This window comes from Pongo pygmaeus, chromosome 20 (genome assembly GCF_028885625.2).
Source record: "Pongo pygmaeus isolate AG05252 chromosome 20, NHGRI_mPonPyg2-v2.0_pri, whole genome shotgun sequence".
In the NCBI taxonomy this organism is placed as follows: Eukaryota; Metazoa; Chordata; class Mammalia; order Primates; family Hominidae; genus Pongo; species Pongo pygmaeus.
In genome coordinates this window covers 52,918,237-52,944,709 of record NC_072393.2, presented here as the reverse complement: position 1 = coordinate 52,944,709, position 26,473 = coordinate 52,918,237, and the positions used below count along the sequence as shown (strand labels likewise).

The 26,473-nt window shown below is 43.9% G+C and overlaps 1 protein-coding gene across 1 annotated transcript in view; it reads right to left on the bottom strand.

The window, feature by feature from the left end:
• The window catches only part of ARHGAP35 (Rho GTPase activating protein 35), a 145,339-nt gene that overhangs the window by 105,935 nt on the left and 12,931 nt on the right, over positions 1-26,473 (bottom strand). The window lies entirely within an intron of this gene.

Genomic DNA, 26,473 nt, shown 5'->3' with positions numbered 1-26,473 from the left:
CTGGGTGACAGAGTGAGACTCCATCTCAAAAAAAAAAAAAAAAAAAAACCAACAAAAAAAACCAAAAAACAAATTTATGAATAAAGTTTATGATCAAAGTGAATTTAATGCCACTTCAAGGAAGATCCTAACAATACCATGATGAGTCTAACTTATCAAGGCATTATCCCAGAGAGGTAAAAGCATAAAAAGTAGAGAACTAAGACCTTTTCAAGGGCATAAGGTAATCAACAAATTCAATTTATATAGAAAAATCAACAGAAAATCAGAATTCATTATTTATTCCAATTACTTGCCCCAAGCCACTGACAGGTACATCAGTTAAAAGCTTGTTTTGAATGAACTGTTTATCTCCAACTCCACTACCATAGCCTCAGTTCTTAAGACAGAAACAATTCATTCGAGACAACTTTGTCTTGAATGTACAGGTTTTTACCATAGTCCTCAAGCCCTTAAAGCTTGAGTTATCATAAGAGTTTCCTCATTGGTCTGTCCCAGCTCAAATCACTGTGTAAAGTGCTGTGGGTTAATCGTCTTCGTTTTTTTTTTGGATGGGGTCTCACTCTGTCACCCAGGCTGGAGTGTAGTGGCGCGATTATGGCTCACCACAGCCTCAACCTCCCAGGCTCAAGCGATCCTCCCACTGCAGTTACCTGAGTAGCTGTGACTAGATGTGTGGGTGTGCTACCATGGCCGGCTAATTTTTGTATTTTTTTTGTAGACACAAGGTTTCACCATGTTGGCCAGGCTGGTCTGGAACTCCTGGGCTCAAATGATTGCCAGCCTCAGCCTCCCAAAATGTTGGGATTCCAGGCGTGAGCTACCACACCCAACATGGGTTAATCGTAAGACAGCTTTTACTACCACAATCCCAGTCCAATTTGAATCCAACCTTCTTTTCTACCTTCATTTCTAGCTATCCTTCAAAAAGAACTCTATGGTCCAGCCAAGCTGTTCTCTGAACATGCCGTGAGCATTCCTGCCTCCACACCACCACTCTGTCTATCCCCTTATCTGGAATGCCACTGTGCCTCTTCTCCACCTCTCTGAATGTTATCAGTGTAAAATAATGCCTTTTCTGCCCATCTCTGTTATGAGAAATGCATCACCCAAGCAATTAGAGCATTCATTTGGTCACACGTGCCCTTTTACATTCTCCTCTGTATCAGCAGAACTGAAAGCCTGCACACTACATTTCCCAGACTCCTTTGCCAGCTGGCTTCCACAGTTAGGTTTTCAAAGGCTGGAGATTGGTTGGCAAGTGGAAGGATAACACCACTTTTTTTCCTGTTACTGCTCTGTCTTGGGGAGCAGCAGCAGCAGGAGCAGCGAACAACTATGGAAGAATGCAGGCAACTACACACACCGCAGGTTCCAGCACATCAGCGCAGTGCTGGCTTCTGGGTTCCTGGTGAACTGCAGCAATACAGCTCCAACAGCAGCAGCAGCAGCAGCTCATCTGTGCATGTAGGCTCCTGGGTTCTAGCCCACAGGCAGCTTTCTCATCTCTGGATAACAACCCTCTTCTCCATTTGGCTCCTCCCAAGTCTTTCCAACACCTTTGTAATAAATCCCTTGCATTTAAATCCCTTCCTGCTGGAACTATCTAGAGTGGTTTCTGCTTTCCTGATTGGACAATAACTGATACAATAACAGAGAATGAGGAAATAAAAACAGCAATATTAACTAAGATGGAAAATGAAATATAAAATGACAAAGGAATGAGGACTAGCAATTTTAAAAAATATCCCAGAAAATGAAATCCCAGAACATTTCTCCCTAGGTATATTCCAATTAATTTTTGAGTTCTAAAAATGAAGATGCTAGTTGGCTGTGTATTTAGTTGTTTTTCTTTTTAATTTTTTAAGAAAGTCAATAAGTATATCTTTTTGACTAAATCGAGTTTTTGTGGAATTGGGAGAATCCTTTCTTTATGTTTCCTCAGAACCTTACACACAGAGGGCACTTCTTTTTGTTTTTTTTTTTTGAGACAGAGTCTCGCATTGTAGCCAGGCTGGAGTGCAGTGGTGCGATCTCGGCTCACTGCAACCTCTGCCTCCCAGGTTCAAGTGATTCTCCTGGCTCAGCCTCCCAAGTAGCTGGGATTACAGGCATGCGCCACCACGCCCGGCGAATTTTTGTATTTTTAGTAGAGACAGGGTTTCACCATATTGGCCGAACTCCTGACCTCAGGGGATCCACCTACCTCGGCCTCCAAAAGTAGGCACTTCTTAGGTAACGTGACTGCCTGGTGACTGGTATAAGGCTTTGGAATACACAGATTGGGAATGAATGCCATGTAAATGGTCACTCTAATTCTAAAAAGCAACTTGAAAACAAATCTCATCCAAAGCACTCAGCAAAGGATTCCAAAGCCCTTTCAGCCCTGAAATGTACCCACTGGTGAGGGAAGGTGGAAGAAGTTCAACTGGCACATGGGGCAGAGATTTTTGCCTCTTCCTTGTCAAAGCTCCCCTGGACCCTGTAAAGGCTGTTTCTAAGTTTCTGTAGGACCTCTTTTTTTTTTTTTGGTTAAAGATCTAGCCTGAAAATCCCATTACAAAAACTGCCTAGAACACAGTTTACCTTTCTTGGAAAGATGAAGAACCAAGTTAATCCAGAACACACTCAAATCCCCTGGCTCTTGAAAGTCTGAGTTTTCAACCTGCTTGGAGATTGTTTAGACAAATCTCTAAGTCTTAACTAAAATTCATTTTCAGGTATTATATTAAGCCAAGATAAATATAAAGTGTTGGAGGTCGTAAAAAAAAAAAAAAAAAAAGAAGACAAAATAAACCCACTACCTTCAAGGGTTAACAACTACTAAAACTATACTTAGGGCCCTTCATCACTGCATTTGCTAACCCAGCTTTCCATTAACAAAAAATGCCTCATGAAATTGACACCTTGGAGAAAATAAGTGCACCCCAATAAGTGCACAAAGCAGCTTGACTCTTGCTGATTTCCAGGATGACTGACGAAAATGGGCCATCAGCTGTTGTCATTTTCATACTTCCTTTGACAACATGCTGAAGGCTGGGCGCGATGGCTCACGCCTGTAACCTGAGCACTTTGGGAGTCTGAGGCGGGTGGATTGTTTGAGTTTAGGAGTTCAGGACCAGTCTGGCAACATGGCAAAACCCTATCTCTACCAAAAAAAAAAAAAAAAAAAAATTAGCCAGGTGTGGTGGCGTGCGCCTGTAGTCCCAGCTACTTGGGAGGCTGAGGTGGGAGGATCCCTTGAGCCTGGGAGGCAGAGGTTGCAGTGAGCTAAGATCACGCCAATGCACTCCAGACTGCGTGACAGAACAAGAAGCTGTCTCAAAAGAAAGAAAGAAAAAAAAGACAACATGCCCAGCAGATAAATGCTTGAACATTTTTAGCTGGTCCATTATTACTTCTAAAAACCTTACCATAGGAAATCATGCCCTACAATCCATATTAAGCATTTCTCACAGTAACCCAACAGAGCAGCTACTATTATAATCCCCATTTTACAGACGAGAAAACAGGCTCGCAGAGGTCAAGAGACTTGTTCAAGATCACCCAGCTTAGTATGGCCCCAGCCGCCTGCCTCTGAGGCCCACACACGTGGCTTAACCCCAATACTGCACTGCTGCAAAGCCAGAATGGACAAAAACAGCTGCTGCACAGCGTGAGCTTTCTGGAGAAAACAGAAGCTACAACTGCTCTAATCCACTTGCTCTTTTACCAAAGCTCTCCACTGTGAGGGAAACAATCTCTTATGTACCTAGATGCAAAACTTCATAATATATTTCCCACAATATTTTTATATGTACCTTATGCTGCTCAAAGTACTATAAAACTTGCCTTCTCAGCTTTTATTTGAGACAGGGACTTGCTGTTGCCCAGGTTGGAGTGCAGGTGCAGTGGTGCAATCACCACTCACTGCAGCCTTGACCTCCCAGGCTCAGGTGATACACCTCAGCTGGGACTACAGGTGCACACCATCATGCCTAGCTAATTTTTTGTAGAAACAGGGTTTCACCATGTTGCCTAGGCTGGTCTGAACTCCTGGGCTCAAGTGATCCTCCCACCTAGGCCTCCCAAAGTGCTTGGGATTACAGGTGTGAGCTACTGTGCTGGGCTTCCTTATAGCTTTTTTTCTGAGACGGAGTTTCATTCTTGTCACTGAGGATGGAGTGCAGTGGCACGATCTTGGCTCACTGCAACCTCTGCTTCCTGGGTTTAAGCGATTCTCCTGCCTCAGCCTCCCGAGTAGCTGGGACTACAGGCATGTGCCACTACACCCGGTCAATTCCGTATTTTTAGTAGACATGGGGTTTCACCATGTTGGCCAGGCTGGTCTCAAACTCTTGACCTCAGGAGATCTGCCTGCCTCAGCCTCCCAAAATGCTGGGATTACAGGCGTGAGCCACCGCAGCTGGCCTTCCTCACAGATTTTTAAAACCACCCGGGAAGGGTAAGTATTATCTTCATTCCACAGACAAGGGCATTGGGACCTGGAGACTAAATTATTTGCCCAAAGTCAGAGGATTCAATATGCTGTCTCCTCAATGGGACTACTGATATCACCCAAGCCTCATAGAAGAACAGAATTTCTGCCAGAGTTAACCATAAAGACCATTTCTAATTGATGGGAAATGGTCGCCTTTCAACTTCAGTAACCTGCAATTAAGGATATCATTTTCCTGTCTGAGCATTAAATTGTGAGAAAACACCAACGTGCACTTTTCTTAATTTCCCAAACCATAGAAGGGATAAGATGCTATAAGATTTTGCCCAGCTGGGCTCGGTGGCTCACGCCTGTAATCCCAACACTTTGGGAGGCCGAGGTGGGTGGATCATGAGGTCAGGAGATCGAGACTATCCTGGCTAACATGGTGAAACCCCGCCTCTACTAACAATACAAAAGAATTAGCCGGGCGTGGTGGCGGGCGCCTGTAGTCCCAGCCACTTGGGAGGCTGAGGCAGGAGAATGGCGTGAACCTGGGAGGTGGAGCTTGCAGTGAGCCGAGATCGCGCCACTGGACTCCAGCCTGGGTGACAGAGTGAGACTCCATCTCAAAAAAAAAAAAAAAAAGATTTTGCCCTTGAATTTCAGCTTTTTTCCCCCTCATCTAATTGCAAAAATTCATTTCTATTTACACAGAAAGTATACCTTTAAAAAAAAGTTACCAAAAAAATATGAAGTTCACTATTCTGGAAATACCCTTTCAAGGCTTCAGGAAAAGTACCTTTCCTACCAACTAGCAGTATTCACATAAATCCTAAGGGTCTGGCCCTCCTATAAGGATGATGGTAAGTTAAATACTATGGGAAGAAAATCAGTCTCAAATTTAAAGGAATTAAAATGCCTGTAGTAAAAATCTAGAAAATCTATCTCTATTATCTCAATCTCAAGGACCATTACAAAAGGGCAGAGTAAGACATGACATAGGAGACAGCAGAAAAAGATACATGGCTTTCCTTTCACTAAAAGTATGGCCGGGCGTCGTGGCTTGCACCTGTAATCCCAGCATTTTGGGAGGCTGAGGCGGGCGGATCACCTGAGGTCAGGAATTCTAGACCAGCCTGGTCAACATGGTGAAACCCCATCTCCACTCAAAATACAAAAATTAGCTGGGTGTGGTGGCGCATACCTGTAGTCCCAGCTACTTGAGAGGCTGAGGCAGGAGAATCGCTTGAACCCAGGAGGCAGAGGTTACAGTGAGCAGAGATCGTGCCACTGCACTCCAGCCTGGGTGACAGAAAGACTCCGTCTCCAAAAAAAAAAAAAACAGGATAGAGTGTAAACCAAAGTCAATTACATCTAAAGTTTTTCAAAGGAAAAAATAAAAACTGCTCCAAGGAATGAGTCATAAAGTGATATTTATAAATCAAGAATATCTTAGAAATTTCACATCATTGATCCACTCTCAAAAACTAACCTCAAGGTAAGAATCTCACTTTACCAAGTTATTTTTTCTAAGTTCACCAGATCTAAAGAAAGCTTGACTTTGTCCATGAGCTTCCAAGTAGTGTGGAAAATAATTTTCCTTGAAATCCACAGGCAAAGGATTGCATCCTAATTGCATCATTTGCTCTTTGTTTTGAGGATACTGGAGATAATTCTAAGGACAAGGGAGAGAGTTGTGCTTAAAAATACTCAGCCTAATCACAAAATGGAACCACTTCAAGAACAACTGCACCCTGAATTTATGGCAAAAAAAAAAATCCCAAATCAGTAGAGAAGTTTGGTTTTTCCCTGACAAGCAGCCTTCACCAATATGAAGTTGTATTTAAGAATAATGGCAGAGACAGTATGAAATCTTAAAAAAAAAAAAAAAAAGAAACAAAGAACGAACAAACAAACTTATGTTAAGGCAGAAACAAAATACACATAAATAAATGGACTTCCCCCCCAATACATTTTTCACTGATGAAGATGATATTACAAACCTACATCCCAATCTAGCTAAGGGATCACTTATTGAAAGATTTAAGTCCCCAGATCTACCTAAACCCTGGGATCATTAGTTCATACTCCTATTGGTACAATTCAATTTTAAACTTTTAAAAAACCTAAGTCAAAACCAAGGGGGGCAAAACCAAGGGGGGGAGAGAAGTATTCATAATAAACAAGGTAAGTGTGTTTTATAATCTTTAAAGTGCTTTCTCATTTGATCCTCAAAACAATCCCAAGCAGAAGTTGGTGCCCATTCTTCAGATGACAGAATCACAGCATTTTAAGGCTAGAAAGGACTAACTTCCCACCCAACGCTTCCCATTAGAAAAGAAGGGGTCTTGTCTGGTGGCAACCTACTATATTCCCAGGACCTAGAGTAGCACCTGGTATACGGTAGATGCTCATCAACATCACCTCTATTATATGTTCAAAAAGTCCAACCCGAACAGTTTTTGAAGGTGTTAACTCCAGTCCAGAAGTGATATGACCTGGCCAAGACCTTATGGCTGGCTACCTGTTCCCCACACTCCTGCTTCCTAACTCAGGGCAGGCTCTTCCCCCTACTCAGGTTGTCAGTGAAACTCTAAGGGTTTCCCAAGCTCCCCCGCAGAATTCACTGGTATCTGAAAATTTTAACTTACATCCTTCTCCCTTACACAGGTATTTGTTTCCTTCATATGTATCACTCTTCACTTAGTTCCACAACCCTTTATTTAGCACCTACCATGTGCAAAGGACCATGACGGTGAAGGATCGGAAGATGAGAGTCAGTGCTCTCCAGGGAGTTATAAGCCGATGAGAACTCTAAAAGGCAACACCAGGAAGCTCTGATGCACGAAGAACTGGACTTACAAATGTTGGGAGAAGAGACACTCTAGGCAGAGGGACCTCATGAACATACAAAGCCTGAACACAGTGTTCAGGAAAAAGCAAGTGGTCCAGCCTGATTGCAAGGTACAGTGCAGAGACGCCCCAACTCGGAATCAACCAATGGAAAGAACTATAAGGACACGTAGCTAACAATTATTTAGGTGGTTTCTTACTTCTTACTTCCTCCTGATACCACTTTCCTTTATACTTGTCCCACCTACTCCTGGCAACAACAACAAAAAAAGCAGCCAACAAAAACTTCTGAATATTCTCTCCGTATCTTCATTACATACTTTATAGTTTAGAAAAGTGCTCTCAGTACTATCTTATTATAATGGACAATTTCAGAATTAAAGGTATCAACTGTGGCTCCATACCCACCCAACAGGTCCATTAACCAATTTTTTTTTTTTTTTTGAGACAGGGTTTCACTGTTACCCAGGCTGGAGTACAGTGGCGTGATCACGGCTCACTACAGCCTAGACTTCCCTCCAGCGATCCTCCCACCTCAACCTCCCAAGTAGCTAGGACTCCAGGTGTGTGCCAGCACACGTGGCTTTTTTTTTTTTTTTTTGAGACAAAGTCTCGCTCTGTCGCCCAGGCTAGGTGCAGTGATGCGATCTCGGCTCACTGAAACCTTTGCCTCCTGGGTTCAAGTGATTCTCCTACCTCAGTCTCCCAAGTAGCTTGGATTACAACAGGCGTGCCACCGGGCCTGGATAATTTTTTTATTTCTTTTTTTTTTTTTTTGTAGAGACAGGGTTTCACTATGTTGGCCAGGCTGGTCTCGAACTCCTGACCTCAGTGATCTGCCTGCCTCAGCCTTCCAAAGTGCTGGGATTACAGGTGTGAGTCACTGTGCCCGGCCAACACCTGACTAATTTTTGTATTTTGGGTAAAGACAGGATTTCATCACGTTGCCCAGGCTGGTCTCGAACTCCCAAACTCAAGCAATCTGCCTGCCTCGGCTTCCCAAAGTGGTGGGATTAAGGCGTGAGCCACCGCGCCTGGCCAATTAACCAATTCTTAATCTTTTGGCAGTTAAGAATCCCTTTGACAATCTGATAAAAACTTGAACACTTTCTCCCAGAAAATAGAATGGACTTACACAAAAAATTCAGGAACCCTGGATTAAGAACCTTTGCCCTGGCCGGGCACGGTGGCTCATGCCTGTAATCCCAGCACTTTGGGAGGCTCAGGCGGGCAGATCACGATGTCAAGAGATTGAGACCATCCTGGCCAACATGGTGAAACTCCGTCTCTACTGAAAATACAAAAATTAGCTGGGCGTGGTGGTGCTAGCCTGTAGTCCCAGCTAATTGGGAGGCTGAGGAAGGAGAATCGCTTGAACCCGAGAGGCGGAGGTTGCAGGAGCCGAGATTGCACCACTGCACTCCAGCCTGGTGACAGAGCGAGACTCCATCTAAAAAAAAAAAACAAAAAACCTTGCCCTAGCAAAAAGCCTAAGAAAAGTGGCCAAAAATGAGAGATTGAGCCACTGTTTCTAACTAGGAATTCCCAACTCCCCCATTCACATAAGTAGAATACTCCTTCTGCACAACATAATAATTATCCTTAATGAATAAATAAAGTGAGGGAATTCCCCCATGGTTTATAATCCTCACCTGCTAGTAACAATACAGCTTCCATTTATTGGGCTCTACTATGTGGCAGAAGTCCTGGAGGGTGGGTAATAGTTATATCCCCATTTTGTGCATCAGAAAACCAAGGCTCAGAGGTATCAACTGACCTGGCCAAGGCTACCCAGATGCAAAGTGGCAGAGCTGGGTTTGGAACTCTGGTATTTTGATTTCCAAAGCCCAACTATCCTACCTCCCACCAGAGGGAACCTTATTACCATACTTACTACTGGGAGACAGCAAAGAATATTGCCAAAGAGCCACAACCCAATCATTTCCATCTGCTCTTCTAGTAAGTAAACAGTCCAGTCCAAGGGTCCAGTCCAGTTTTACACACCCTCTGGGCATCCAATAAATACCTCCTGAGTGACTAAGGGCAAAGAGAACCATATACTGTTGTCGACAGAAAAGTAGAGAAATAGTCAATAGTTTTAAAGTGAGTTCCATTTGAATACATGTGTCACAGCTACAGCCTCAGTCACTGTCGTGTTTCCAACCGTACCTCTCCAGTTTGGCAAAGGCCCCCAACACCTAATCTGTTATACCCTCTCATGCAAACGTTTGCAACCCATCAATGAGGTAATGAGGTGAATCAACAGTGAAATTTCAATGAAACATAGTCTAGATAACCTCTCCTGAGTTCCTGTTCCACCCTGTATATCCTCTATGACTTTGGCCATGACACTATATAATAGCTGTTCCCAGGAGACTAACAGCTACCATTTCTGAGCACTTACATGTGTATCACTAAAAGCCTCTAAGGGCCAGGATCCGGTAATTTCATCGCTCTCTGACCACTGCCCAGCATGGGCCTCAGCATATAAATACATGACAAATGAATGAATACTTGCACCTAGAAATACAGGAATCATTATTTCAAATAGAAAGACATTTTTACTGAACAATGACAGAAAAGATGAAGATTTAAGAGCCATAATACCAAGCTTCCAAAAAAGAAAGCTTACACACTCCTCCTTAGATGTTCAACAATAGAGTTCTTCGCATCAAGGACCCCTCCAAATAACTATCAGGGAAAAATAAAAGGCAGGTCTCAATCTAGAACAGTAAAGTAAAACAGAGACAAAATGAGGCCATGGGGCTCAGTGTCACTCTAAGCCAGTGGTTCTAGTCTTTTTTGGGTCATGGATTCCTTTGAGAATTTGATGAAATCTACAAATTCTCTCTCTGCAGAAAATAAACAGAACCAAAAATTCAGCATATACTCATTCTGAAAGCAACATAGACACCCCTGACCCAACCCCTTAAGGGTCTACAGAACCTCAAGTTCCTATAACCTTTGCTTAGAATCTGCACGTCTAGCCATGTCTCACTAGAGGCAACCCAAAACACTAACCATTTAGTTTTTCAGCAGTCACACTGTTAAAGGAAGCTGAAGCAATGGCTTTAGTACTTGTAATGTTTCACCACCCACCACAATGGCCTCTACTCCTCGTTTCCTGATTCATGTGGTTAAGCCACAGTAACACACTGTGGGTGAGGATATTCTATTTTCCCCTACTAGAAAGTAAGAAATTCAAAAGCAGGAGCCATGTCTGATAGTGCTATGTATTCCACCTAGGGAGGTGCACATTTTATATAATTAATCGCTGTTGATAGGTTTACTAAAGAACGGTTTTTTGTTTTTGTTTTTGCTTTTTTGAGATGGAGTTTCACTCGTCGCCCAGGCTGGAGTGCAGTGGTACAATCTTAGCTCACTGCAACCTCCACCTCCCAGGTTCAAGCGATTCTCCTGCCTCAGCCTCCTGAGTAGCTGGGATTACAGGCGTCTGCCACCACGCCTGGCTAATTTTTTTTTTTTTTTTTTTTTTTGAGATGGAATCTCGTTCTGTCTCCAGGCTGGAGTACAGTGGCGCAATCTTGGCTCACTGCAACCTCCGCCTCCCAGGTTCTAGCAATTCTCCTGCCTCAGCCTCCCGAGTAGATGGGACTACAGGCACACGCCACCAAGCCAACTTTTGTATTTTTAGTAGAGACGGGGTTTCACCATGTCGGCCAGGATGGTCTTGATCTACTGACCTCATGAACTGCCCACCTCGGCCTCCCAAAGTGCTGGGATTACAGGTGTGAGCCACCGCTCCTGGCCATGCCTGGCTAATTTTTTGTATTTTTAGTAGTTTTTTTGTATTTTTTTGTATTTTTGTATTTTTTGTATTTTTGGTATTTTTGTATTTTTAGTAGACACAGGGGTTTCATCATGTTGGCCAGGTTGACCATGTTGGTCTTGAACTCCTGACCTCGGGTGATCCACCCGCCTCGGCCTCCCAAAGTGCGGGGGTTACAGGCATGAGCCACCGCGCCCAGTCTAAGAACAGGGTTTTTTGTTTTGTTTTGTTTTGTTTTGAGATGGAGTCTCGCTCTGCTGCCCAGGCTGGAGTGCAGTGGCGCGATCTTGGCTCACTGCAACCTCCACCCCAGTGATTCTCCTGCCTCAGCCTCCTGAGTAGCTGGTACTATAGGCACGTGCCACCACCCCTGGCTAATTTTTTTTTTTTTTGTATTTTTTGTATTTTTAGTAGACACAGAGTTTCAGCATGTTAGACAGGATGGTCTCGATCTCCTGGCCTAGTGATCTGCCCGCCTCAGCCTCCCAAAGTGCTGGGATTACAGGCATGAGCCACCACACCCGGCCAAAGAACAGGTTTTAAACAACCTACACATTATCTTTTATGGTAAAATGAGCTGTAAATTCACATAGTACAGGAAAAGATAATGCTACATAACTTCGCAGATTTTAAAACACAAAACATTTTCCTAAATTGGACCCCTGGGACCTTGAAATATAAGAATAACCCTTACAAAATGTGCTTTCTCAACTTTATGTTGCTGAGTTTGTCTCTCTGGCAGGGATTTGGCCATCTACAGCATATGTGCTGGTACAGAGCAAACCACAGTCACCATTACCCAAGGGCATGAGGGAAGCTGCTGCCAGTGGAGCCTAAGAAGGTGTGAGCAGGAGCCTTCCTTCTTGTTGTGGTGTGTGTGTGTGTGTGTGTGTGTGTGTGTGTGTGTATAAAATCAGTATTTTTTATACACATATATATATTATTGATTGAGGCCGGGCGCGGTGGCTTACACACCTGTAATCCCAGCACTTTGGGAGGCCGAGGTGGGCAGATCACAAGGTCAGGAGATCGAGACCATCCTGGCTAACACGGTGAAACCCTGTCTCTACTAAAAATACAAAAAAATTAGCCAGGCGTGGTGGTGGGCGCCTGTAGTCCCAGCTACTCAGGAGGCTGAGGCAGGAGAATGGCATGAACCCAGGAGGCGGAGCTTGCAGTAAGCCAAGATCGTGCCACTGCACTCCAGCCTGGGCGACAGAGCAAGACTCCGTCTCAGAAAAAAAAAAAAAAAAAAAAAAGGCAAACTACTAAGTACCACCACAATGGGGGTTCCACTCAGCAGGCAAACTCAGACAAGAGGCTGACTTCTGTGGGTCAGGGAAGGCTTCCTGAAAAAAATAAAATCTAAGCCAGAGACCTAAAGAATGAAAAGGAATTAGTCAAGCTGCATTTTTTGTTTTTTAGGTGATCTTTATGTATTTTGTTTTTGGTTCGGTCGAGGAGGGTGTAGCAGGAGAATACCCCGATGAAAAGTGTATGAAACGGCCCAGAAGCATGGATTTTGGGGACAGTTAGTCATTCCACATGGTTAGAGCACTGAGTTGAAGGAGGGAAGTGGGCAGATAGGCAGAACTTCTAGAGGCCCTTAGAGAGAAGCCCTACTTATGAACACACTCCCTTGGTGAAGTCACAGCCCTCGGAAGCTCCTGCTAGTCACAGCTTCTATTTTAATTTCTTACTCTGGAATAATTTTAGATATACAAAAAAGCTGCAGATGTTACAGAGTCCTCACATACCCTTCACCCAGCTTCCCCTAATGTTCACATAACCATGTTGTATTTGTCAAAACTAAGAAATTAGCACAAAAAACTAAACTACAGACTTTCAGATTTTACCAGTTTTTCTATTTATTGCCTTTTCTGTACCAGGATCCAATCCAAGATCCCACATTCCACTTAATTCAAAGGCTTTTAAAAATTCCTTTCTTTACTTCGGAGCACCACGGTTTTATGATTTTCATCAGTTTCCATGTATGCTCCCCCACCCCCCATCTTCACCAACCCACTGAGAAGGTAAATATATCCTTTCGGTAACAAGTAGAAGGTACCAAAACCGATGATGTGGAGTACAAACAACTATTAGGGAGTCAAGAAAATTTAACAAACACGAGACGGATGTACACATGCGTACATACACCCACACCAGTTACAAAATGAACCTGGCCTAAGATGCTGCTTCCACTATCAAAGAGAAAAGAAACTCAAAATTCAAGCAGACATGTTTCTGCTTTTCAGTTTTGCTAGTAGTAAATCCTTTTTAATCTCTCTCTCTTTAAAGATCCCAACCAACCCAAGAAGTCAAGACAAAATCACCTGAACACTCAATCTATCCTTAAAATTCTAGCAAAATCATCTGGGATTTGGGAAGGGAGAAAACAGTGATTCATCCTCTTTCCCACATTTTCACTAAGGACTCTTAAGCATTAGGATAGAAATTCAATCATATCGCAACAATCATTATAAAGACACTTTTACCAGTATTAGTCATACTTCTTTCTGTTACATTTATAACCTGCATTCTAAGCCTCCTCCATCTCCTAAAACTCCCAAATCTACAACAACCTTGAGTAACACCCGATCCCTAGAATCACGGGTGAATCCTGTGCAGAAATCACTGTAATGCTAATAAAAACTGGCAATTTATCCTACAATTAAAAAATACAACTATTAACAATGGTTTTCCCTGGGAGGAAGACTTTAAGGAATACCTTAACTTTCCTTGTATTTCAGCTAGTGAAAGCATTCAACAAATACATAAAGAGCACAGCCCTATGTCTGAATTAGAAGTGGGAAAAAAAGAAAAGAAAAAAAAACCTCCCTTAGGGAACATAGTCTAGATCTGCACTACTTTGGCCATTTAAAGTTAAACTAATAATAATAAAAATTTTAAATTTAGTTTCTCAGCCCCACTAGCTACATTTCAAGTAGGAACACGTGACTGGTGGTTACCATAATGAATAACACAGAAAGTTATATTAGACAAGGCTGATGTAAAAGAAGACCTGATGCTAATTCAACCTTGGAAACAGAGAGGAGGCATTTGAAATGAGCAGCATTAAGGCAAGCACTCCAGGACGGACGACGACAACGTATACCACTGGCCTCCCTGCAGCATCATGCAGTACCCAATCTCCAAGGCTCTTCCCCAAAGTCAAAAGCAAAATACTTCAAGGAGTCATTAGAGAAATGAAATGGGTGACAGGCTTTGATTGTACTTTAAGATAAGCTTAATACCCTAAAATTTAAAAATCACATTATAAAAATCTATTTACAGCTGGGTGCAGTGGCACGCACCTGTAGCCCCAGCTACTCAGGAGCCTGAGGTGGGAGGATTGCTTGAGCCTGGGAATTCGAGTCCAGTCTGGGCAACATAGTGAGAACTCATCTCTAAAAAAGTAAAAATTTAAAAAATTAAGATTAAAAAAATCCAATTAGGACCTCACTAAAAAGGTGGAGGAGAAAAATGGAAATGGAATTAACTGCTAGATCATTCTGGAAATCTTTAATAAGTAAGCTAAACTAGAGATCAAGAGGACAAACCAAAGAATGTACTATGCCCATCCAAATATCTTCCAGTGAGAGAAACATTTCCCAATGATCAAGGTTAGTATATGAAATCACCGGCATTAACCCCACATTAATAAAAACAAGTACGGCCAGAGAGAGAGGAGGGAGGTGGGGAGAAGAGAGAGCACACAAACCCAGACTAGTACTTTCTAAGTGGGGGTAATTTATTATTCTCCTTCCTCTGAATCCTTCGCTTACATCACCTAGCATGTATGGCCTTAGTTTCCTATTCTGAATAATGGGTACAAGGATAGTACCTACTTCATTGGGTTGTTATGTGGATTCCTTGAGTTAATACATGTTAAGTACATAATACTGTGCCTGGGATATAGAAAAGATTAAGGAAATATTTGCTATTATTATTGCAAGAGTCGCAAACTATCTCTGAGGATCTGGTCTCACTTGTCCAAAAGTAAAATGATTTCCCTAAGGGTGAGTTCACAGGGGAAAGAGATGTTGTGTTGACTATAAGAAGGGGCGCTTTTGAAAAGTCCAATCCATCCTAAGCTGAAACACCTTCCAATTATGTCCTATGGATGATTATTCATAATGCCCAAAGCCATGGGGACAGCTGAAAGAACTTCTGTAAACTTTAGGATTTAGATACAGACCCCTGGGCGAGGCACAGTGGCTCAAGCCTATAATCCCAACATGTTGGGAGGTCAAGCAGGAGGATCACTTGAGGCCAGGGGTTTGAGACCAGCCTGGGCAACATGGCAAGATCTCATCTCTACTAAAAATTTTAAAAAGTAGCCAGGCATGGTGGGTGTGCACCTGTAGTCTCAGCTGAGGCACGAGGATCATTTGAGCCCAGAAAGTCGAGCCTGTAGCAAGCCATGATCATGCCACTGCACTCTAGCCCTTAAACCTGTAATCTTAGTACTTTGGGAGGCCTAGGCGGGGGAATTGCTTAAGCCCAGGAGTTCAAGACCAGCTGGGGCAACATGGCAAAACTCCATCTCTACAAAAAAATACAAAAGTTAGCCAGACATGGTAGCACATGCCTGTAGTCCTAGCTATTAGGGACACTGAGATGGATCATCTGAGCCCAGGAGGTCGAGGCTGCAGTGAGCTGTGAGCATGCCACTGCACTCCAGTCTGAACAAGACACCCTATCTCAAAAGGGAAAAACAAAAAAAGGATATCATCATTATTTTATAGATGAGAAAACCAAGGCCCCAAAAAGTTAAATAGCTGGCCTGTGGCAGTTTTCCTCAGTTTATGTTTAAAATGAGAATTATAAGCATATACCTACATATGTCCCTATAAGGCAGCTAGTTTCCTTGGGAAGGGGTATCTTTTATTCTGAAGTTAGATCCTTTTGGTTGTTGTTGTTTTTGTTGCCCAGGCTGGAGTGTAGTTGGCACAATCATTGCTTACTGCAGCCTCCAACTCCTGGGCTCAAGCAATCCTCCTGCCTCGGCTTCCAAAAGTGTTGGGATTACAGATGTGAGCCACCATGGCCAGCCTAGATCCTACTTTTTATGAAATAATGGTGGGAATAATTTTTCTTTTTTAAATGCTCTCCTTGACAAAACTAAAAACTAGTAAACTCGAATAGGCATACTATGTTTTTTTGAGATGGAGTCTTGCTCTGTCACCCAGGCTGGAGTGCACTGGCGCAATCTCGGCTCACTGCAACCTGCGCCTCCCAGATTCAAGAGATTCTCCTGCCTCAGCCTCCCGAGTAGGTAGGATTACAGGCATGCGCCACCATGCCTGGCTAATTTTTTGTATTTTAGTAGACATGGGGTTTCACCGTATTGCCCAGGCTGGTCTCAAACTCCTGAGCTCAGGCAATCCGCCCACCTTGGCCTCTCAAAGTGTTAGGATTACAGGAGTGAGCCACCGCACCTGACCAGCATACTATGTTTTATTGCCATTCCTTTTACTGTGCTTCAGATACTATGTGTGCGTGTCTTTTTTCAATTGAAGGTCATTGGCAACCCTGCCTTGAGCAAGTCTATCAGCATCATTTTTCCAACAGCATATGCTCACTTTATGTCTCGATGTCACATTTTGGTAATTCTTGCAATATTTCAAACTTTTCCATTATTATTCTATTATGGTGATCTGTGAGTAGTGATGTTTGCTGTTAATATTGCAATTGATTTGGGGCACCATAAACTGCACCAATATAAGATGGTGAGTTGTAAAAATGTTGTATGTGTTCTAACTGCTCCTCATCTCTGTCCCTGTTCTCTGAGACCCAACCATGTTGAAATTAGGCCAATTGGCCGGGCACAGTGGCTCACGCCTGTAATCCCAGCACTTTGAGAGGCTGAGGGCGGGTGGATCACCTGAGGTCAGGAGTTCAAGACGAGCCTGGCCAACATGGCGAAACCCTGTCTCTACTAAAAAAAAAAAAAAAAAAACAAACAAACAAAAATTAGCCAGGCATGGTGGCACGTGCCTGTAATCCCAGCTACTAGTGGGGCTAAGGCAGGAGGATTGCTTGAACCTGGGAGGCGGAGGTTGCAGTGAGCCCAGATCGTGCCACTGCACTCCAACCTGGGCAACAGAGCGAGACTCTATTTCAAAAAAAAGAAATTAGGCCAATTAAGAATCCCACAATGGCCTCTAAGTGCTCAAGTGAAAGGAGGAGTCACATGTCCCTTGCTTTCAATCAAAAGCTAGAAATGATTAAGCCTAGTGAAGAAAGCATGTCAAAAGCCAAGAGGGGCTGAAAGCTGGGCCTCTTGTGCCAAACAGCCACGTTGTTAAAGCAAAGGAAAAGTTCTTGAAAGAAATTAAAAGTGCTACTCCAGTGAACACATGAGTGATAAGAAAGTGAAACAGCCTGCAGCCATAAAAAAGTGTGAGTTCATGTCCTTTGCAGGGACATAGATGAAGCTGGAAGCCATCATTCTCAGCAAACTAACACAGGAACAGAAAACCAAACACTGCATGTTCTCACTCAAAAGTGGGAGTTGAACAATGAGAACACATGGACACAGGGAGGGGAACATCACACAAAGGGGCCTGTCAGGAGGTGGGGAGCAAGGAAAGGGAGAGCATTAGGACAAATACCTAATGCATGTGGGGTTTAAAACCTAGATGACAGGTTGATAGGTGCAGCAAACCATCATGGCACATGTATACGTATATAACAAATCTGCACATTCTGCACATGTATCCCAGAACTTAAAGTAAAATGTAAAAATAAATAAATAAAATAAAGTGAAACAGCCTATTGCTGATGTGGAGAAAATTTTGGCAGGGTGTAGTGGCTCATGCCTGTAAACCTAGTGCTTTGGGAGGCTAAGGCGGGACAACTGCTTGAGGCCAGGAATTCGAGACCAGCATGGTCAACATACGCCAATCCTGTCTCTACAAAAAATAAAATAAAAATTAGCCAGGGATGGTGGCATATGCCTGCAATCCCAGCAACCTGGGGGGTTTAGGTGGAAGGACTGCTCGAGGCTGGGAGGCTGAGGCTGCAGTAAGCCATAATCATGTCACTGCATTCCACCCTGGGTGACAGAGTGAAACCTTGTCTCGAAAAAAAAAAGAAGGGAAAGAAAGAAAAAGTTTGAGTGGTCTAGATAGAAGATCAAACCAGCCACAACATTCCCTTAAACCAAAACCTAATCCAGAGCAAGGCCCTAACTCTCTTCAATCCAATAGGGCTGAGAAAGGCGAGGAAGCTACAGAAGAAAAGTTAGAAGCTTGCAGAGACTGGTTAACAAAGTTTAAGGAAAGTAGCCACCTCCATAACATAAATGTGCAAGATGAAGCAGCAAGTGCTGATGGAGAAGCTGCAGCAAGTCATCTAGAAGACCCAGCCCACCTTGATGAAGGTGCCTACTATAGACAAAACAGCCTTATGTTGGAAAAAGATGCCATCTAGGACTTCTATAGCTAGAGAGAAGTCAATGGCTAGCTTCAAAGCTCCACAGGACAGGCTGACGCTTGTTAGGGACAAATGCAGCTAGTAACTTTTTAAATTGAAGCCAATGCTTATTTACTATTCTGAAAATCCTACAGGCCTTAGGAATCATGCTAACTGTATTCTACCTGTGCTCTATAAATGGAACAAAGCTTGGATGACAGCACATCTGTTTACAGCATAGTTTACTGAGTATTTTTAAGCCCACCATTGAGACCTACTGCTTGCAAAAAAAGATTCTTCTCAAAATATTACTGCTCATTGACAAGGCACCTAGTCATCCAAAAGCTCTGATGGAGATGTACAAGATTAATGTTGTTTTCATGCCTGCTAACACAATATCCATTCTGCAGTCCATGTATCCAGGAGTAAGTAATTCAGACTTTCAAGTCTTATTACCTAAGAAACCCATTTCGTAAGGCAACACTGCCATAAATAATGATTCCTTTGATGGATCTGGGCAAAGTCCACTTTCTAAAAAGGATTCACCATTCTAGATCCCATGATCCCATTAAGAACATTCACTTGAGCTGGGCGCAGTGGCTCACGCCTATAATCCCTGCACTTTGGGAGGCCGAGGTGGGTGGATCACGACGTCAGGAGTTCAAGACCAGCCTGGCCAACATGGTGAAACCCCATCTCTACTCGAAATACAAAAATTAGCTGGGCATGGTGGCATGGGCCTGTAATCCCAGCTACTCGGGAGGCTGAGGCCGGAGAATTGCTTCAACCCAGGAGGCGGTGATTGTGGTGAGCTGAGATCGTGCCACTGCACTCCAGCCTGAGTGACAGAGTGAGACTCCATCTCAAAAAAAAAAAAAAAAAAAAAAAGAACATTCATTTGAGAGGCTGAGGCAGGAGGATCCCTTCAGGCCAGGAGTTCAAGACCAACCCAGGCAATGTAGTAAGACTCCATCTCTTTAAAAAAAAAAAAAAAAAAAATTAGTCCAGCATGGCAGCATATGCCTGTAGTCTCAGGTACTCGGTAGGCTGAGGCAGGAGGATCCCTTGAGCCCAGGAGTTCAAAGTTGCAGTAGCTATGATCACACTACTGCATTCCAGCCTGGGTGACACAGCAAGACCTCATCTCTTAAAAAAAATAAAATAAAATAAAATAAAAAGAAGATTCATGATTCATGAGAGAGCTCACAATATCAACATTAACGGGAATTTGGAAGAAGTTGATTCTAACCCTCACAGACTACTTTGAGAAGTTCAAGACTTCATTGAATAAAGTCACCACAGATGTGGTAGAAAGTGAACTACAATTAGAAATGGAGTTTGAAGATGTGACAGAATTGTTGCAATCTCATAATAAAACCTGAACAGATGAGGAATTGCTTCTTTTTTTTTTGAGACGGAGTTTCATTCTTGTTGTCCAGGCTGGAGTTACAATGGTGCGATCTCAGCTCACTGCAACTTCTGCCTCTGGGTTCAAGCGATTCTCCTGCCTCAGCCTCCCGAGTAGCTGGGATTACAGGCATGCACCACCACGCTCGGCAAATTTTGTATTTTCAGTAGAGAGGGGGTTTCTCCATGTTGGCCAGGCTGGTGTCGAACTCCTGACCTCAGGTGACCCACTCGCCTCAGCCTCCCGAAGTGTTGGGGTTACAGGCGTGAGCCACACGCCCAGCCAGGAATTGCTTATTGGTGAGCAAAGAAAGTGATTTATTTATTTATTTATTTTTTGAGACAGTGTCTTGCCTCATCACCCAAGCTGGAGTGCAGTGGCACGATCTCAGCTCACTGCAACCTCCGCCTCCAGGGTTCAAGCAATTCTCATGCCTCAACCTCCCAAGTTGCTGGGATTACAGGCATATACCACCATGCCTGGCTAATTTGTGTATTCTTAGTTAGATATGGGGTTTTACCATGTTGGCCAGGCTGGTCCCTAACTTCTGTCCTCAAGTGATCCGTCCACCTCAGCCTCTCAAAATGCTGGGGTCACAGGGGTTGGCCACTGCGCTCAGCGACTTTTTTTCTTTTTCTTGAGACAGAGTCTAGTTCTCCCACCCAGGCTGGAGTGCGATGGTGCAACCTCAGCTCACTGTAACCTCAGCCTCCTGGGTTCAAGCAATTCTCCTGCCTCAGCCTCCTGAGTAGTTGGGACTACAGGTGCTCACTACCATGCACGGCTAATTTTTGTATTTTTATTTTTATTTATTTATTTATTTTGAGATGGAGTCTCACTCTGTTGTCCTGGCTGGAGCGCAGTGGCGCAATCTTGGCTCACTGCTACCTCTTCCTCCCGGGTTCAATCGATTCTTCTAACTCAGCCTCCTGAGTACCTGGGATTACAGGCACGTGTCACCACGCTCGGCTAATTTTTGTATTTTTAGTAGAGACGGGGTTTCACCATGTTAGCCAGGATGGTCTCTATCTCCTGAACTCGTGATCCGCCTGCCTTGGCCTCCCAAAGTGCTGGGATTATAGGTGTAAGCCACCGCACCTGGCCATTTTTGTATTTTTAGTAGAGACATGGTTTCTCCATGTTGGCCAGGCTGGTCTCCAACTCCTGACCTCAGATGAGGTCACCTCGGCCTTCCAAAGAGCTGGGATTACTGGCGTAAGCCACCGTGCCTGGCCCGCCCAGCAGTTTTTTAAGATGGAATCTACTCCTGGTGAGGATGCTGTGAACACTGCAGAAATGACAACAAAGGATTCAGAGTATTACATCGCTTAGCTGATAAAGTAGCAGCAGGGTTTCAGAGGATTGACTCTAATTTTGAAAGAAGTTCTACTGTGGATACAAACAGCATTGCATGCTATAGAGAAATCTTTCACGAGAGGAAGAATCAATGAATGTAGCAAACTTCACTGTTGCCTTATTTTAACAAACTGCTGCAGCCAGCCCAACCTTCAGTAACCACCACCCTGATGAGTCAGAAGCCATCAGCATCAAGGCAGGACCCTCCACTAGCAAAAAGGCTATGATTCACCAAAGGCTCAGATGATCACTAGCATTTTTTAAGCAATAAAGTATTTTAACAGGAGGCCGAGTCCAGAGAATCACTTGAGCCCAGGAGGATGAGGCTGCAGTGAGCTGTGACCACACCACTGCACTCCAGGCTGGGCAACAGAATGAGACATCTCAAAAAAAACAAAACAAAAACAACAACAAAAACAAAGGAAGTTGGGGGAGCTGGGCACAGTGGCTCCCGCCTATAAACCCAGCACTTCTGGAGGCCGAGGTGGGCAGATCACTTGAGGTTAGGAGTTTGAGACCACCCTGGCCAACATGGCAAAACCACATCTCTATGAAAAATACAAAAATTAGCCAAGCGTGGTAGTGTGCACATCTCTAGACCCAGCTACTCCAGAGGCTGAGGCACAAGAATTGCTTGAACCCGAGAGGCAGATGTTGCAGTGAGCCGAGACTGCACCACTGCACCCCAGCCTGGGTGACAGAGTGAGAGTCTGTCTCAAAAAAATAAAAATTAGGCCAAGCGCAATGGCTCATACCTGTAATCCCAGCACTTTAGGAAGCCGAGGTGGGTGGATCACTTGAGGCCAGCAGTTTGAGACCAGCCTGGTCAATGTGGAGAAACCCTGTTTTTACTAAAAACACAAAACATTTAGCCAGGTGTCGTGGTGCGCATCTGTAGTTCCAGCTCCTCAGGATGCTGAGAGAGACTTGCTTAAATCTGGGAGGTGGAGGCTGCAGTGAGCTAAGATTGCACCACTATACTCTCTAGCCTGGGCAACAAAGGAAGACTCTGTCTCAAAAAAATAAACTTAAAAAATAAAAAATTTAGGCCGGGAGCAGTGGCTAATGCCTGTAATCCCAGTACTTTGGGAGGCCGAGGCAGGTGGATTACCTGAGGTCAGGAGTTCGAGACCAGCTTGGCCAACATGATGAAACCCCGTCTCTACTAAAAATTCAAAAAATTAGCCAGGCGCGGTGGCAGGCGCCTGTAATCCCAGCTACTTGGGAGGCTGAAGCAGGAGGATTGCCTGAACCTGGGAGGCAGAGGTTGCAGTGAGCTGAGATGGCACCACTGAACTCCAGCCTGGGCAACAAGAGCGAAACTGTCCCCCCTCCAAAAAAAATTTAATAAAATATTTAAATTTTTTAAAAGGTATTTTTAAATTAAGTCTTTTTAAAAGACATAATGCTACTGCACACCTAGACTACAGTATGGCGTAAAGATAACTTTTATTTTTTAATTTTTATTTATTATTATTTTTTGAGACAAGAGTCTTGCTCTTTTTGCTCAGGCTGGAGTGCAATGGCGTGATCATGGCTCACTGCAACCTCTGCCTCCCAGGTTCAAGTGATTCTCCTGCCTCAGCCTCCTGAGTAGCTGGGATTACAGGTGCCCACCACCACGCCCGGCTAGTTTTTGTATTTTTAGTAGAGACGTGGTTTCACCACTTTGGCCAGGCTGGTCTCGAACTCCTGACCTTAGGTGATCCACCCACCTCTGCCTCCCACAAGTGCTGGGATTACAGGCATGACCCACTGCACCCAGCCAAAACATAATTTTTTTTTTTTGAGACAGAGTTTTGCTCGTTACCCAGGCTGGAGTGCAATGGCGTGATCTCAGCTCACTGCAACATCCGCCTCCTGGTTTCAAGCGATTCTCCTGCCTCAGCCTCCTGAGTAGCTGGGATTACAGGCATGCGCCACCACACCTAATTTTGTATTTTTAGTAGAGATGTGGTTTCTCCATGTTGGTCAGGCTGGTCTCGAACTCCCAACCTGAGGTGATCCGCCCGCCTCGGCCTCCCAAAGTGCTGGGATTACAGGCATGAGCCACTGTGCCTGGCCAAAACATAACTTTTATATGCACTCGGAGACCAAAAAATTCGTGTGACTGGCTTTATTGCCATATATACTTTATTGCAGTAGTCTGGAACTAATCCCACACTATCTCTGAGTTATGCCTGTATTTATTTTCCTACCACTATATTCTTTAGCTGGTCTCTTAAAGCCAAGTCCAGCCACGTGCTCACACCTGTAATCCCAGCACTTTGGGAGGCTGAAAAGGGAGGCTTGAGTCTAGAGTTCAAGACCAGCCTGGGCAACACAGCGAGTCCCCGTCTCTATGAAAAATAAAAACATTTAGGCTGGGCATGGTGGCTCACGCCTGTAATCCCAGCACTTTGGGAGGCCGAGGCGGGCGAATCATGAGGTCAGGAGTTCGAGACCAGCCTGGCCAATATGGTGAAACCCCGTCTCTACTAAAAATACAAAAATTAGCTGGGCGTGGTGGTGGGTGCCTGTAGTCCCAGCTACTTGGGAGGCTGAGGCAGGAGAATCGCTTGAACTGGGAGACGGAGGTTGCAGTGAGCCGAGATTGCACCACTATACTCCAGCCTGGGCAACAGAGCGAGACTCCATCTTAAAAGAAAAAAAAAAATTAAAAAAAAATTAGCTGGGCTTGGTGGTACGCATACACCTGTGGTCCCAGCTACTCAGAGGCTGTAGCAAGATGACTGAGTCTGTGAGGTAAGGCTGCAGTAAGGTGTGATCATGCCACTGTATTCCATGGAGCATGGGTGAGATCCTGTCTCAAAAAAAAAATTAAATTAAAAAAAAAAAAAAAAGGCCAGGTCCAGGTAGTGCAGCACTAATAATGACATATAGTAAGCATATTAACTAGCACAGTTACCCTATGAGTAAACACTACTATATTCTCCTTTTTAAGATGATGTGCCTAAGGCACCAGGAGTTTAAAGGGCCTTGTCGGAGGGTGCAGAGCAGATAAGAGGTGGGACTGGGACTCAAATCTAGGCCATGTGTCATGATGAGAAAGAGTAACGGAGGCCTCCACAAATGTGGACAACTGCTATTTGGCCTATGACCTGGTGTTAACATTTAGGTGTATGAGACACTTTCTGATAAGACCTTCAAACTATCTGCTACCTGGGGGCAAATTACAAGTTGTACAAAGACCAAGAGATAACAAATCAATAGCATGTGCTGCTCCACTGATCCAAAATTTCATCACGCCGCCTTTGCAGTACTCTCACATGCTCGCTTACCTGAACATTTTAATTACCTAATTGTTCTCTTTCATTCTTCCAGCAAACTCAAAGGTTACCAACTTTAGCATTATGGCATTTAGTTCTCAAAAAATAAAAATAAAAAGACCGTGGCAAGCAAAATAGGTATTTAAGCCCATTTTATAGACACGAGAATTCAGATTAAGAATAAATGACTTGTCTTAAGTCACAAAGTTGGTAAGATGCAAATGAAAACTAACAATAGGAAAGTTTCTTTCCTCTACATGGCTTGAGGAATCCCAAGAATCTGAAGACTGAAAGGCGACAGACTCCATCTATTCCAGGTTTCTCTCATTCAGAAACTCATACCTTTATTCAACAAAGACTGAGCTCCTACTGACCTGTCAGGTCATGTTCTAGGTGATGTCACAGAACAAATGGAGGAACAAAAGACAAAAACCTCACAGAGGATCCAAAATGCTTTATTTTGCAATTTCTTCCTGATGTCTGAACGCCAACCTCCTTGAATTGAAGATCTGTTACTCTCCCCGACAACAGAAAGAATGATCAGTAAATAAATATTTAATAGATATACGTGTAGACGTCTTGTTAAATAAAAACAACAATAAAACCAAATGGGGTAAACTTTAAAATTATTGCTTATCCAACACAAAACGAGGCCGGGTGCGGTGGCTCACGCCTGTAATCCCTGCACTTCTTGGAAGGCCGAGGAAGGCAGATCACGAGGTCAGGAGTTCGAGACCAACCTGACCAACATGGTGAAACCCCGTCTCTACTAAAAATACAAACATTAGCCGGGTGTGGTGGTGGGCGCCTGTTAAGTCCAGCTACTCAGGAGGCTGAGGCAGGAGAACCGCTTGAACCTGGGAAGCGGAGGTTGCAGTGAGCTGAGACTGCGCCATTGCATTCCAGCCTGGGCAAAAGAGCAAGACTATACTACACCTCAAAAAAAAAAAAAAAAAAAGGACAAAACTGCCGGGCGCAGTGGCTCACTTCTGCATCCTAGCACTTTAGGAGGCCAAGGCGGGTGGACCACGAGGTCAGGAGTTCGAGACCAGCCTGACCAATAAAGTGAAACTCCGTCTCTACTAAAAATACAAAAATTAGCCGGGCGTGGTGGCAGGCGCCTGTAATCCCAGCTACTCAGGAGGCTGAGGCAGGAGAATCGCTTGAACCCAGGAGGAATAGGTTGCAGTGAGCCGAAGAAGATCGCACCACTGTACTCCAGCCTGGGCAACAGAGCAAGACTCCGACTCAAAAAAAAAAAAAAAAAAAAAAAAGACAAAACATAAAACATGAGCTTGGATCACTTTCTTTAAAAGTTCTTTCTCATAATAAGACGAAATCTGTCTTCCTAGTCAATGCATTCTTGCATTGAAATGCTTAGTCACACATAATTCTTTAAGATAAGATCAAGGAAAAATAATCAGGCCACTGGCCTTCTAAATTTTTTACATTCTGGTAAAGAAACAGTGTGTTCCTTGTGTTACCTGTAAGGGAAGAATTGCTTTTGTTTTATAAACGGCATATAAATTCTCCCAGAGAGGAGGAGGCATGTTTTGTGCACTCTAAACCTTGTAGATACCTAGACCTCTACCTCTATCCTCTGGAACTACAAAGAACTAGTTTGTTCCCTCTTCTGCTCAACAAACTTTTGCTAAATTATTTAAATAAAATTAATTATAGACAGGACTTCAAAATAGGACTTTGGGAAAAAATTTTTAATTAATAGCTTAGCCAGGCGAGGTGGCCCACGCCTGTAATCCCAGCACTTGGGAGGCTGAAGCGGGGTCAGCCTCCTGAGGTCAGGAGTTTGAGACCAGCCTCACTAACATGGGGAAACCCCGTCTCTACTAAAAATACAAAATTAGCACAGGGTGGTGGCGCATGCCTGTAATCTCAGCTACTCGGGAGGCTGAGGCCGGAGAATGGCGTGTACCCGGGAGGCGGAGGTTGCAGTGAGC